The sequence below is a fragment of the Diuraphis noxia genome, unplaced genomic scaffold (assembly GCF_037042655.1).
Source record: "Diuraphis noxia isolate RWA-SAM2 unplaced genomic scaffold, SU_Dnox_SAM2 contig0002, whole genome shotgun sequence".
NCBI classification, from domain to species: Eukaryota; Metazoa; Arthropoda; class Insecta; order Hemiptera; family Aphididae; genus Diuraphis; species Diuraphis noxia.
The window spans coordinates 31551472-31565876 of NW_028301712.1; the positions used below are offsets into that span (position 1 = coordinate 31551472).

The window sequence follows — 14405 nt, forward strand, 5'->3', positions numbered from 1 at the left end:
AAAATGCAACCAAACATTAATACCTATTTTTAATCATTAATTTAAAAATATAACCTCCCTATTCGCAATATGTCCCGTTCAAATATTCAACACAATATGTATATTTTTTTAGCCAGTCTATGACACATGAGTTATGCAATGTCTACACAGTTTGATAATAGCTAGAATAATGTACCTCCAACGTATTATTAAAAAATATCAATATGCAACTTATTTTATCCATGATTGATGTGGGATAATATAATATAGGTGTTTACTACGTTTTCTAGATGTTTTCAATTTATAATATTTTACACTAAACTAGTAATTATTTTTAGTTGGTAAGTAAACGGTCAATTCAAAGAAAAATGGTAACGAAAATATAATCCTATTTACATTATTCATCGAAGATTAAGAGAACACATGTGACCGTAAATGTTTCCAATACCATACGGCTTCTAATTAATCTTATAAGTAAAAAAATGTTATACTTTAATTATTTGCAATAATTTAGAATAATATTAATCTATTTTAAGATTCTATAAACTTATAACAAACGAATATCTACAATGATTTGAATACAATTTCAAGCCAAAAAAAAATGAGTCAGGACCGATGCGATGTTCTCTTATAACATTAAAATCAAACAATAAGTTGTTGAATTACAACCCATTTTTATAATTATATAATTATATTTTGCTAAAAGTTATTTTTGAAGGAACAGTTTTGAATACATTCAACAATTTTGGATTAATATTTCAAAAGACGAAAAAAAAACTTATTATCTACTCATGGTTAAATTTAAATCTACATTCAGATGTGAATGAAATTATGTTAAATTCGAGATACCAAAAAATTAAGAATAATTAGTACACAAATTTAAGTACCAATATTTGTTCACAAATAATTGAAATGCAAATATTAATTGCCCTTTAGAAACAAACACTAGGTATTTGAAATCCTAGATGATGAATATATTTAAATATTTTCAGAAAATTAATAATTTGCTACAAAAAACTTCCAGATACAACTTATGACAGTCACTAAGACATGGTAAGAGGTTTATATTATTTATCACTCTGATAAATATATTGGTTAAAAAAATATTAAAATATAAAATGTACAAAAATTTCTATTTATAAAATAATTTTCAGCAAAAAATTAAAATTAAAATATAAACCTGTTATTGTAGTATCTGAATACATTTAGTAATTTACTATCGTTTCCTTATAACCTGGCTGAATCTTAAATTAAGATTATCACTAAGATATCATGGATTAAGACTTATAGATTTATATAGTTTAAAACTTTTTTCTTATTGATGAATCATAGAATATTAATTATACGTCAGGACCTATATCAGCGAATAATTTAGGTACATAAAAAGATCAAATATGAATACAATTAATAATTATTATCATATTTTCAGTGCTCTTATTGAATCAGTCCATTGTTACTCCAGATAGTCGGACATCTATCTATGGTTGAAAGTACTAGTGTGACTAACTTTCTTGAAGAAAAAATATTCAAGATATTGACCTACGGTAATAATGTATTACTAGGTACCTTGTAAATATAATTAGAAAAATAGTATTCTGCAAGATTTTAAATAACACGACAGAATAATATTATACTTAGAAGAATTATTAAAATCTCAAATTGTCTGAGATTATTATTCAACTAAAAGTTTTATGAAAATATTATGTGGACATAAAAGTGTAACATTAATAATACTATTACTATTAATAGTATACAATACAGGTACATTGTAAATTATAATTAACACAACTTAAAACAGTATTAAGAGGACGCCACACCCGCATGTGTTGTCTTCGTTGTACAAGTGTGAAGCATAGCAAATTTTACGCTCAGCAAATCTCGTTTATCTCCTTCAATTTAAAATTTAGAGTGAATTGACCTATTATAAAAATTAAAGGAATGATTATTACCGAGAGCATCTCATGGGATTTTTATTATATTTTAATTTTAAACCGAGTTATGAGTATTTTTAGATATAAAAATTATTTTTAATTTTAAAATACTCATAACTCGTTTTAAAATTAAAATATAATAAAAAGCCCTTGAGATGCCCTCGGTAATAATCTTGCCTTTAATTGTTATAATAGGTCAATTCACTCTAAATTTTAAATTAACGGAGATAAACGTGATCTGTTGAGCGTAAAATTGGCTATGCTACGCATTTGTACGACGGAGACAAACTACACGCTGGTGTGGCGTCCTCTTAACAAAAACAAACTAAATAGTAAAGATATTCACCGAGAAAACGGGATGGCTAGAAGTGGATGAATTAATATAATTCTATACAAGCAACCGGTGTAGACAAGGAAGTAAAAAGTTTAACATTCAGTAATTGATTAATGAGCAAAAATATATAGTCTAGAGGACACCACGCCCTTTGTTCATACAAAATGATGACCTCTCGTGCCCTGCATTATAAGTCGGTATGTGTCATTTTGTGAGGAAACATATTGATATATCAAACAATTAGTTCATTATTAAAGTATACTTGCAGTATACGTTGATCTTTTTGTAAAAAACTATGTAGTGATATCGACGTACAAACAAATAATTTAAATTATATATATATATATATATGTTAGCGGTAATGTATGTAATACGTTATTTTATTAAATAACTAGTTGTTCTATAAAATTCCTAAATATGTTCGTTAATATATAAATTACACAGTTTTACTAGTTAATATATAAAATACCGATTGGGTTTTCGTTAATGTATGAAATTTATATCATTAGTTAGATGACCGGGACTGGATTAGATAACATACAAAATGTGTTACCGTTGTTGTTTTATTAATAAAAATAATAATATAAGACTAGACTTACCTATTCGTGTAGTCAATTGGTAATGGACAAGGGTTTTTTAAATGTACATGCCAACAAAAGTGCACCACAAAACGGTGCATATGTTTGAAAAATAATTTACTTTGTAATTCTAAATGCCACCCAAAAAGTTCCTGTACAAATAAATAAATTCAAAATTTAAAAAAAAAAATTATACAAACACATTGACGTGAAAAAAAATTAATATTAATATTTTATATAATAATGTAAGGTGTGTTTGACTTATACTAACATGTGATTTTTTAATTTGTAAATTGATTAAGATTTTAATAATTATTCTAATAAATTGATGTGAAATAAATTAATATTAATATTTTATATGATATTGTAAGGCTTGTTTGACTTAATACTATAACATTTGATTTTTTTTGTAATTTATAATTTGATTAAAACTTTTATTCAATAATAGTTTTAAATGCATTAACTAAACCCTTATTGTTAGTTTATAAAATATCTAGTTGATAATATGTAGAATAACTAGTTGAAGTATATATTTATGGATTCATTCAATACATAACTGAAAGTACCCGTAATTCTATAAAATAACTAGTTATTCTATACAATCACGGAATTTCATACATTAACGCTAACATATATATATATATATATATATAATCTAATAGTATCAAAAAGGAATAATAAAAATAATTAAAAAATTTTTATTATTATATAAATTGATATTTATAAAGTTATAATAACCAAAGAGATAATAACCAATATTTACACCCATAGATTTTTCTTAACGATTTACTAAAATTAATTTGGTATTTAATTTATTTTTATGATGTTTTAATTGAATTATTATTAGTTAGGTATATATTATTTTATTTTATTGTTATTAAAATTTTAACATAAAGTCTAGCTTTTTCTCAAGATTAAATCAAATGATAATTTTTTTTTCTTCATACTTATCCTAACTAATAAAAGATTATTTTGAATACAACAATCATTAATAATTTATTTTGAGTTATGAAATAATTTAAATTATATTTTATCACAATTACCTATACTATCACTATCGTTACGTATTATATTTATAATATAATATAATACTAACATTTAAATGTTTTAATAACAAAAAAAAAAAAAAAACATTACTATTTAAAAAAAATATATTTTATGATTTTACAATTTGAAATAAATTATGAATATTTATGCTAATTTAAAAAAAAATCATAAATGTGGTATAACAATAAATTGTATTATAAATTAATAAAAATGAAATGTATTTTTTTTAAAGCTTTTTAGGTATTTCATTATCTCTAAGTTAATTAAATTTAAATTTTTTATGATGAACAAACGTTATGCTTATGACAAGTTTCTTCTAACTTTCTGAATCATTCAACTATTGTGTTTTTAAAAACAAATAAAATATACTAGACTTTATTCAAGCAATTTAACGTATGTGACTTGAATAAGCAAACATTTTAATATTGTTTAGGGAATTATTATTAAATTATTTATATGTACAAATAAAATATCCATCATAGATGTATTCAAAGTAAGTATTTACAATTAAAACAAACATTTAAAAATCTAATTGGTTATTTGCAAATAAATAGGACCAAATAAGTTGAATAAAGTTATAAGTAAAATATGAAATGTTATTGATAATAACATTATATTTACTGGTAAAGGTACGTTTTACATAATATTATAATTTTTAAAATCGTTGATGGCATTAAAAAAAATAATTTAAGTACCGGGATTGTATTTTGTATATATTAAATATATATTGTATATTTTCAAATAAATAAAAAAAAAGTACCCGGATTCCACCAGTAAATTCCATAGAAAGGTAAATGCTGAATGCAAAACATTTATACAGGGTGATTCACCAAAAAACCCATTTTTCTTTAATAATGTAGTTATTCAAAATCTGATTTTAGATTCTGAGCAGAGCGAGGAATTTATTGATTTTACAATGATGTGTGTGTTTTTTTTTTTTGTCTGTCATCACGATTTTATGCAGTAACAGTACTTCGATTTTCGACTTCAAGACCTCGTTCGATCAGAAAGTGAATTTTGTTGGTACTTTAAGGGTTCAAAAGTATAAAATTCTCAATAATAATCGGGATAAACAAACTAAAATTTAAAGGGAAAACGGGAAATTTTACGCACAATCAGTTTTTGACAAAATGTATTTTGGTTTTTCATGTAACATTAAAACAAATATCAATAAAATATAAAACCGATATGTCATTCCCTCAAAAATATTATTCTTTATCATTTTTGTAATGGACGGTTTTACTCTAAAATTACTTAAAGACATAGAAAAAATGATTCTTTGTAAATGCGTTTTGTCTATGTTACACGTGGGTCAGAGAGAGAAAACAAATAGTGCGCTGACATCCTCTCAAAGTTCAAATTTTTACTAAATACGTAAAAGTTACGGCAATGTTCAAATTATCTTAGATAGAAATTCATAAAAAATTTTCTTTTTAAATCTAAGATTTGAAAATTCAATACAAGACTTCATAGGCGTAACTTGGCGGGGGCGAATGGGGGCAATTGCCCCCACAGCCTAAAATTGGTGGGGGCATTGCCCCCACAAACTGAACTATAATATTAGTTAATTTCAGGCTGTTCTGAGGCCTATAATAAATAATAATACCTAAAATGACGTATATAATAGCAGCTGGTATGTAAAGGTTCTTTGGCTACAATCACATATACTATATAATAATATAGTCTATAATAGTTTAGTGGTATATACTTAATATGTGGTTACACTATGATGTTCACTATCTTATCAGTTATTCACATTATCATTGCACATTTGCACATGTCATAGAGTAATATTACTCTATGGCACATGTAAGAATTTTAAAGCGATAACTGATAACGGTCGTATAGAATATGTCATAGGTTCGGTTCGGTTATTCGTATAGAATATATAGAACTATGATAGACGTTTTTACAACTTTTTTTTAACTTCTGAAATGAAAATGTGTAGAGGTTTGCAAAAATTGTTTTTGCCCCCACGTGAAAAGAGCCCAAGTTACGCCTATGCAAGACTTCCAACTTATTGTTACAATAATAGTTGAAAAATTTGATTTCAATTTGAATTAGCACAGTAAGTAAGTCACTAATATAATGAAAAAAAAAATCATTTACGTGGTTATTACAGTGTTGAGAATAGATAATAAAATGTCGATCTGACAAGTGGGGGTTGGCTAAAAAATATAAAAATTCGTAAAAATATAAAATAAGATTTTCAATTAGTGAAACTCGATTTGCAATTATTTGCAATTAGTGGACAATTAATTGGTAGAAATTTGAAGTCGATCTGACAAAGTGGAGGGGCTGGCTAAAAACTTTAAAAAAAATTTGTAAAAAATATAAAAAGGATTTTCCATTAGCGAAACTCGATTTGTAATTATTTGCAATTAGTTTACAACTAATTGGCAGTATTTTGAAAGCGATTGGAGAAAGTGAGGGGCTCCAGGGAAATTGGCACCCCTATTTTGAATTTGAGTTTTCTCAAAACTGGATGATTTGCAATTAACGAGACTTAATTCGCAATCATTTACAATTAATTTACAATTATTTTTTGGTGTTTTGAGTTCGATGGGATAAAGTTGGGAGGCCAACTTCATGCTCATACTTAACTGTTCATCTTCATTAATACAACGTGAAAATTACTCTTCAACGTTTCAAAATATTATGCGATATGATATAATAATTACATAATATATCACATATTCATTGGACGTTATAAATTCTGACCCGTTTTGTCAAATAGATGAAATTTCTATCCAATCCATCAACCTTACAACTACAAAAGTACAGAATACGGATAACTCTTTACAAAAAGGACACGATAATGTAACAGTTCAAAACTTATTCCGTTACTAAATCATACGCATACCGAATCAGTTATAAAAATAAAACTTAATTTAACATAATTTTTAATTTAATTTCAACTATAAACTATTTATTTAAGGCAATTATACTTCCATGTAAATTATTGAATACTCACAAAATAAAAAGTAAAATATATTAATATTATTATAGCCAAAAATATTATGATTAAAAATTATTAGAGTAAAAAAAGTCAAGGTGACAGAAAGTTATGTTAATTTATTCAAAAACAATCAAAAACACAAGACGCGTATGTTTCCTTAATATTTTTATTTTAGATTTGCATAGTAAATATTGATAACATACGTAATAGTTTTCTGACGCGTATGAACTTTTAAAAGTCTTAAATACAGTCAGTTGCCATAATACTCTGTATATTCAAACAAATAATAAAGTTATCCATTTTTTTTTTTTTTTCTTAAGTTTGGTAATTTTTTTATTGCTTAATAATAAATATTTCGAATAACAGATGAATGATTTAATGATTTTTATGAAAAAAATGGATGACAAATAAAAGAAAAAACCTCAAGTGGAGAAAAATCGAGATGAATCTTAAATTAATTATTTTAATAATTTAATTTATAATAAATTTCATGTTATAATAATATGAAATAGTGTTATGTTTATTTTTTATTTTCTGAACGATTCCTTTATTGAATTTAATAAATAATGTATGTTTATATACTTAATAATAATTTTTAACTCGAATAATTTCTGCAAATAATTAGTGAACTAAATATATAGTGACTTTAATTAAAATCTTAAATGATATCCTATGTTTAGAAATGTAATGAAATTAATAAAAAAAATTGATCTATACAATAAGTTTATGATTTAAGTCTTATAATGTGTACGTATACCTATTAGTTTGTTTTTCGCTTAACACCAAAATTAATTAATATTTATTAAGTCAGTAAATACGATTAAGAACTATACGATTCAGAATTGTTATTTTTAGTTATACAATTGAAACGCTCGATTTTTTTTGTCAACGTTTCAAATTATTATTGAAACTCAACCAGAAACGTTTTTAAAATCGAAATAAGATTTTTAACAAAAAAACCTTCCAATAAACAAAAAAAAACATAATACCAAATATGTATAGAAAATATGTTGTAAGTGAAATATAAAAATTCAAATAATTGGTTACAATATTTAGAATATGATGGCTTACGCTTTGCCACAATTATAGCTGATATAATATGCAATATAGGTAAGTAACTTATTAGGTACATATTTATTCATTTTTTTAAGTTTATACTTATAGTCATTTATTATAGTCCTAGATATTGATTCCAAATTTTGCACTCTTAAAATTTCAAACTCGTTTATTATTTTTGTTTAAGCTTTTTGTAAATAACAATTATGTAACATAACATTTATGCAATCAACTATTAAATAATTAAGTCATAACCAAATAAAGATAATATTAATTAAATATATCGTTACATACAATTGATTGCTTGAATATATAATAACAGGTGATGTCAGAATATAGTATATATTATGTATATGAATTAACGTACAAAATATAGGAGAAAATGAATAAACAGATAACCTAACAGATATATAACAATGTGGTACAGCGTGATTAACACGAGTAGATATATACAGGGTGATTCTTTTATCAAACAACACTCATTATTTAAAAAAGTATTGACTTTTTTCAATTTTTTTTTTCTTCAAAATTGTAGATTTACACTCTTCTTGAATTGTTTATTATTTTTATATTTTTCACCCTTATATTTATTATATACACCACCATCAACTTTTGATTTTCAAATGGTAACCTATACTTCAAATTTCATAAATTAATAAAGCTATTTTTTTAATTAATTATTACGTTAAAATTTTGAATTTAGCGCTAGTAGTTTATGAGTTATAGGTATTTAAAGTTTAGATTGGCAGAGTGGAGTGGTACGGGGTTACCCCGCAAAATGTTTGTCCACTACTCCGCTTGTCTAAACTTTAAATACTTATAACTCATAAACTACTAGTCCTAAATTCGATTTTTATGTATCAAAATTTTTAGAAAAATATTCTGCTTTGGAATATGAAATTAAAAAACTATGTTGCCATTCAAAAAAGTAAAAAACTTAAAAAATGATAAGGATAAAAAATATTTAAAAATATAATTTTTTAATAAAAGCGTTGGTTTTTTAACAACTTGAAACTATGTAAAACAATATTTTGAAAAAAGTCAATACTTTTATAAATAATGAGTGTTGTTTGATAAACGAATCACCCTGTATACATTTTTTGTAATTAAGACTTACTTAATAGTGAATTAAAAAGGGAGAGCAAAAGGCTTAATAATATTCAAAAAATCGGAGATAAATGAGGTTAGTAAAGTTTCAATACTTAAGGAAAGTGAAGAATGGTTTTGACCGGAGGAAGAGATATGGGAACAGAACGGTTGATTTGTACCAAAAGAAGCTTTGGTAGAATTGTTTTTAAAAGAAGGAGTAGGTATGGGAAGATCTCGCCTAATTAGAGATTTAGGACGCTAAAGTTTTTATAATCAGGGCAGTCTTTATAGTTGGTGGTGTGGCAGCCATCGCATAAAGCACATCTGGCTGGAGAATCACGTGGCTGGGTACAGGAATCCGAGGAGTGATTTTCTCCGCATTTCACACATCGTGGATCATAGTAACAATAATTCTGGGTATGACCGTAAGACTGGCACGTATGTATCATTGTGGAGTGGAGGGCTCTTTGGTGGATCCGATTTTTCGATAACGATTGTTGAGTTAAGAAGTAACTTAATCTTTAGTGTATCAGAGTTATTGGAAGGTTTTTGGACCTCAACGAAAAAAAATAACAAGAGCGTTTTGTCTGAAAATCTCTTAATATTGTGTATATTGGTGACCCAATTCTGAAAGGCCAACAATAATATTTTTGTGTGCAGTGGTTGGATGGAGATTTCGTATTACTACGCGTAGCGAGCGATGAACGACGGGCTGATAAGAATGATAATAATTGTAATCATTCTCCTCCAAGTGTGTTAACAACAGATTGTAGTGTACAACGAAATGTCTGCGGGTAATAAGATAGGAGGACGTGGATTTACAGATAAAATCTGTAGAGTTGAGTTTAGTTATGAGGCTGGAGATGAAGGTGGAGATATTTATTACCCACATTTTTTATGTAAACAGGTGATGGCTTATTTGATTTTTCGTCGCTTTTGTGGATTTGGACGTTAAAACCAGATGAATTCTTGTCGGCGTCGTCACGGTTAGTGAGAATGGAAAACCGATTTGGACTGATAAATAATTTAGTTTTTTTGTCTTCAACCTTTGGCGAGAAAGAAGATGTAGAAAGATGTCTCTTGTTCGAGTTGCTCGTATTTTTGAAAGAACCCACGATAGGTTAAGAGGTGACATAATACTTGATAATTAAGAATTATTAACGAAGCCGTAAAAAAGGATAAGAGAGCGGCGAGCAAACTGTTAATGAACTATGGCCTTTTTTGAGGGACGCAATTTACCAACTCCGAATGAACTAATGTACGCACAAACGGACATTTAGAATCGAACTAAAACTCGTTTAATGTTTATTAGGTTCAGGTTCCCATTTATTTTAATATGATCATAATTATTAACATAATATGACTCTTTTTAAAAATGCTCCTATAACACATTTTATTTATAAATACCTACATAACTGAATCCTCAGATAGCCGAATAAATTACACCTTTACACGGTAACGTTACACATAAATTCGTTCTCAATCGTATTAGTTTTTTGAGTTCGTGGTAGGTAAGTTTTTTGTTTGTTTTAAATGTTCTCAATCGTTTGATAACCTATTAGGTAAGAATTTGGTATTTTGTGGACTATAAAAGTAATATTTTACGTATATTTATAATATAATATATTGTTTATTTATTTATCAGAAAATGTACCATAAATACTTCAATTCTGAAAATGATAACATTAAATAACAATTTTTGTAATAACATAATAAATTATTCAAATTATTCAAAAAATTATACTGCACAAATTATTATGTCGCAATAGGTAGCTATTATAATTATTTATTACCATGCATTATAGTAATTTAATGATTTGATTGTAGTTACCTACTAAAATTATATTCTATTAGTTAACATACAATTTAATTAAAAATATTATTTACTAATTTATTTAAATTTTTTCAACGCTAAAAAAATTATCTCAATTTATGACATCGATCGGATTGGTTTTTATTTTGACAAACGGCGTTTATTTATAATTTTATTATAATATTTATAAAAAATCAAGCAAAAAAAAAAAACGTGTTAATTTTTTACTAAAACTAAAGTAGTCAAATTTGTGTTCTGCATTATGATAATATAAACTTATGTAATATTCAATTTAACAACCAATGAAAACAATGTTTTATCAAGAAAATGTATCAGAGACTTTCTCCAATTCGTTTTGATCAAAAATATTTGTTTTCTGTTTATTTTGTTCAGTTACACTTTTGTATAAGTTTCCACATCCAATATAAATTTAATTAAAATTAATAAATAAACATCTTCAAAAGTCAAACAGAATTCAGATAGCTGGTGTTGGTACTCTCTTAACTCATTTAACTTACCTCATCTCGAAACAGGATTAAAAACATGTGTTTTAGTGCATATTACTATATTATTCTACCTTTAAACGCAATGATAAATCATGACATTATTCACATTCCAAAAACATTTAAATTAAAATGGAATTTTAATAAAATTTGTTTAATATTTTCTTTGGTTAAAGATAGTTTAATATTAGGTAGAAGGTACTTTTTCAAAATACCGTAAACTCTTGTTGTATCGAAACTTAAGAAAAAAATAAAAAAGTTCAAGATATCGACGTTTGTCAAAGTAAGAACTTACTTTACCTACCGTAGCACCAATTAAACTAAACATCCGATCTATGTCTAGTGCAGTAGTGCCACATAAACCTTTTTCAATACACAACATTATATACATAAAATAATAAAAGAAAACAAATTGCTAAAAGAATAATTAAATATTTCATGCATCAATAATTTACTTATGAAAATAATTTTTATATATCTTTTGAACTTAGTAATATTTAGATACTTATAATTATTGTATTTCACATTCTTATTAAACGACCTATGAATAATACAGTCTTCAAAATAAAAGCTATTATATTGTAACTAGCAACAACAATATATCCTTCAAAATTCAAAACTAAACCAAATTGCTATCCTAAACTTCACGATAAATTTTGTTATGTTATGCGAATACATCATATACCAATATAATATGTAAATAATAATATTTCTTCAAGACTTTTCAAAATATGTTGAACGTTAATATAGTGTAATGTTACATATTATAATGTCATGGACCGTAGGTAAAACTAAATAAACAGTGCTGGATTTGGAAAATAAATATAGTAAACTCTTATGACACAAAAAAAATGTGCACAAAGCTAATTAATATATGCCTAATATAATCATAGGAGACTTCGATCCTTCCATTACACCTGCAAACATCTCACCACAAACTAACAAAAATGCAATAACTTATTATACCTACTTAGTACTTACCTATACTTTAAAAGTTTCGAGCATATGTTCGTGTGTAGGTGGTAGAATTCTTCAGACAATCAAGGTAGTACTGGTATTTTAAAATTTATCAATAATTTAGTAAAGTTTTAAACATTTTAATTATTATAATTTATTTATCATATGACTAAAATTGTATCTAAGTTAGTTATTTATATGCTTATATGCATACATAAATAGGCTTTGGTCCAATATGTGACCTATAAATACTTATTATTGGCCTAATTTACACATAGATTTATTGGTCAACACTGCAGTATTCGTAATAGAAAAAAACATTATTATTATTATAATACCTTATTAGTTATTTTAAGTTATTTAATTGTAATTCGTGTTATTTGTGTTATAAAAGCATCCTTCATATCTGGTAAGAATGCATAGAATACTATAGCTTGGTTTTTTTGGGGTGAAGGTATCACCATCGCTTTTCTTTTAGTTTTATCAGTAATAATGGAGACGGATTATTTGTTTGTATTTCATATCAGTTTTTAAGTGTCTTCTACTAGCATTCTATAACTTGGGTGTTGGCATTTTTATCCGGGTCGATAAATAATTTTTGATGATTCACATTTATTGTGAATTTATACTTCATTATTTAATGACTAGTAAGCTTTCCATTCATCTCTATGGATTATAGGTTCTGATTTTACTTTATTTTTAAGTATAGGAAGTAAGGTTGTTTTTTCAGGTTTTCCAACCATAAACAAACGTCGTTTTAAAAATATCGTATTTTTTACAACAAAGTGGGGTGATACGGTAAAATAATCTAAACATTTACTTCCTCCTTCCTCCTTCCTCCGATTCAAGTAATAAATATAACATAATTTTAGTTGCTTGTCAAAGTATATAGTACGTTTTTTAAGCATTAATTTCTAGTTTTGACCAATACAGCTTTAGCAGACTGAACTTTTTTTTTAAATTTACATTTCATAGTTCCTCCTCTTTAGGAAATATAAATTACTAGTCTGAGAATGGATTATTCGACTATCCTTATTAGTTATTATATTTTTTACTTCTGATAGTATTTAAGTAGTTATTGAAAATGGAATCTTAAATAATTTAATATCCACGCAGTTAAAATGAATAAGATCATATACATTTAAACATTTTCAATTTTTAAATACCTACATATTGTTTTATATAAACAAATATAACTAAGTTATAAACTAGGTATAAATGTATAATATACTTTGTTTATAATCGTGTATATTATTATAAAAGAATTATCTTACTATAATTCATTTAAAAGGGTATACCTTTTGGCTTTTTCTAAAATAATTATTTAGAAATATACATTTAATCTGATTGAAAACTGAAAAATATTTACTTATCAATTTTTGATTTATAAATTATATTACATTAAATATATATAAACATACACACATTAAGGTATATGAGTACATGGTAGTATAAAAATCTGTATGAATAGAATAAATTTATGATTAAAATCACTTCAAGGTAATAATGGATGGCATGTTAAAAAAAGAGGAATCCTCTAAAAAAAGATAAGGTCTTAAGGAAAATTCTTCATTCTATGAACTACATCTTTTTTTTGTCACTTACATCATCTCATTCATTTATTGTTTGATATAAAATATTGTATGCCTAATAAACTATTTAATAAACAGTTTAAAAATAAAAATAATTAAAAATTACAAGATAATTGAACAAGGTTAAAATAAATAAATAAGTTTTAACTCAATATAACTGTTTTTAACATGCCGTCCATTATTACCTTGAAATGATTTTAATTATAAATTTATTCTGTTCATACAAATATTCATACTAGCATGCATATGTTTATACATATTTAATGTAATATAATTTATAAATCAAAAATTGATAAATATATTTTTCAGTTTTCAATCAGATAAGTGTATATTTCTAAATAATTATTTTAAAAAAAGCCAAAAGGTATACCTTTTCCAATGAATTACAGTAAGATAATTTTTTTTAATAATATACACGATTATAAACGAAGTATATTATACATTTATACCTAGTTCATAACTTAGTTATATTTGTCTATACAAAACAATATGTAAGTATTTAAAAATTGAAAATGATATATATAGCCTTATTCATTTTAACTGCGTGGATATTAAATAATTTAAAAT

General features: G+C 25.3%; 1 protein-coding gene across 3 annotated transcripts in view; it reads left to right on the forward strand.

Moving 5' to 3' along the window:
* LOC107170439 (uncharacterized) overlaps positions 1 to 14405 on the forward strand; it is a 71795-nt gene that overhangs the window by 29649 nt on the left and 27741 nt on the right. Inside the window, exon 2 of one of the 3 annotated variants that reach the window (XM_089220462.1) lies at positions 1409 to 1523. The exons of the other annotated variants lie outside the window; for them this stretch is intronic. The gene's annotated coding sequence lies outside the window, so the exon portion shown is untranslated. The remainder of the gene's footprint in view (positions 1 to 1408; positions 1524 to 14405) is intronic. 3 annotated transcript variants of the gene reach the window in all.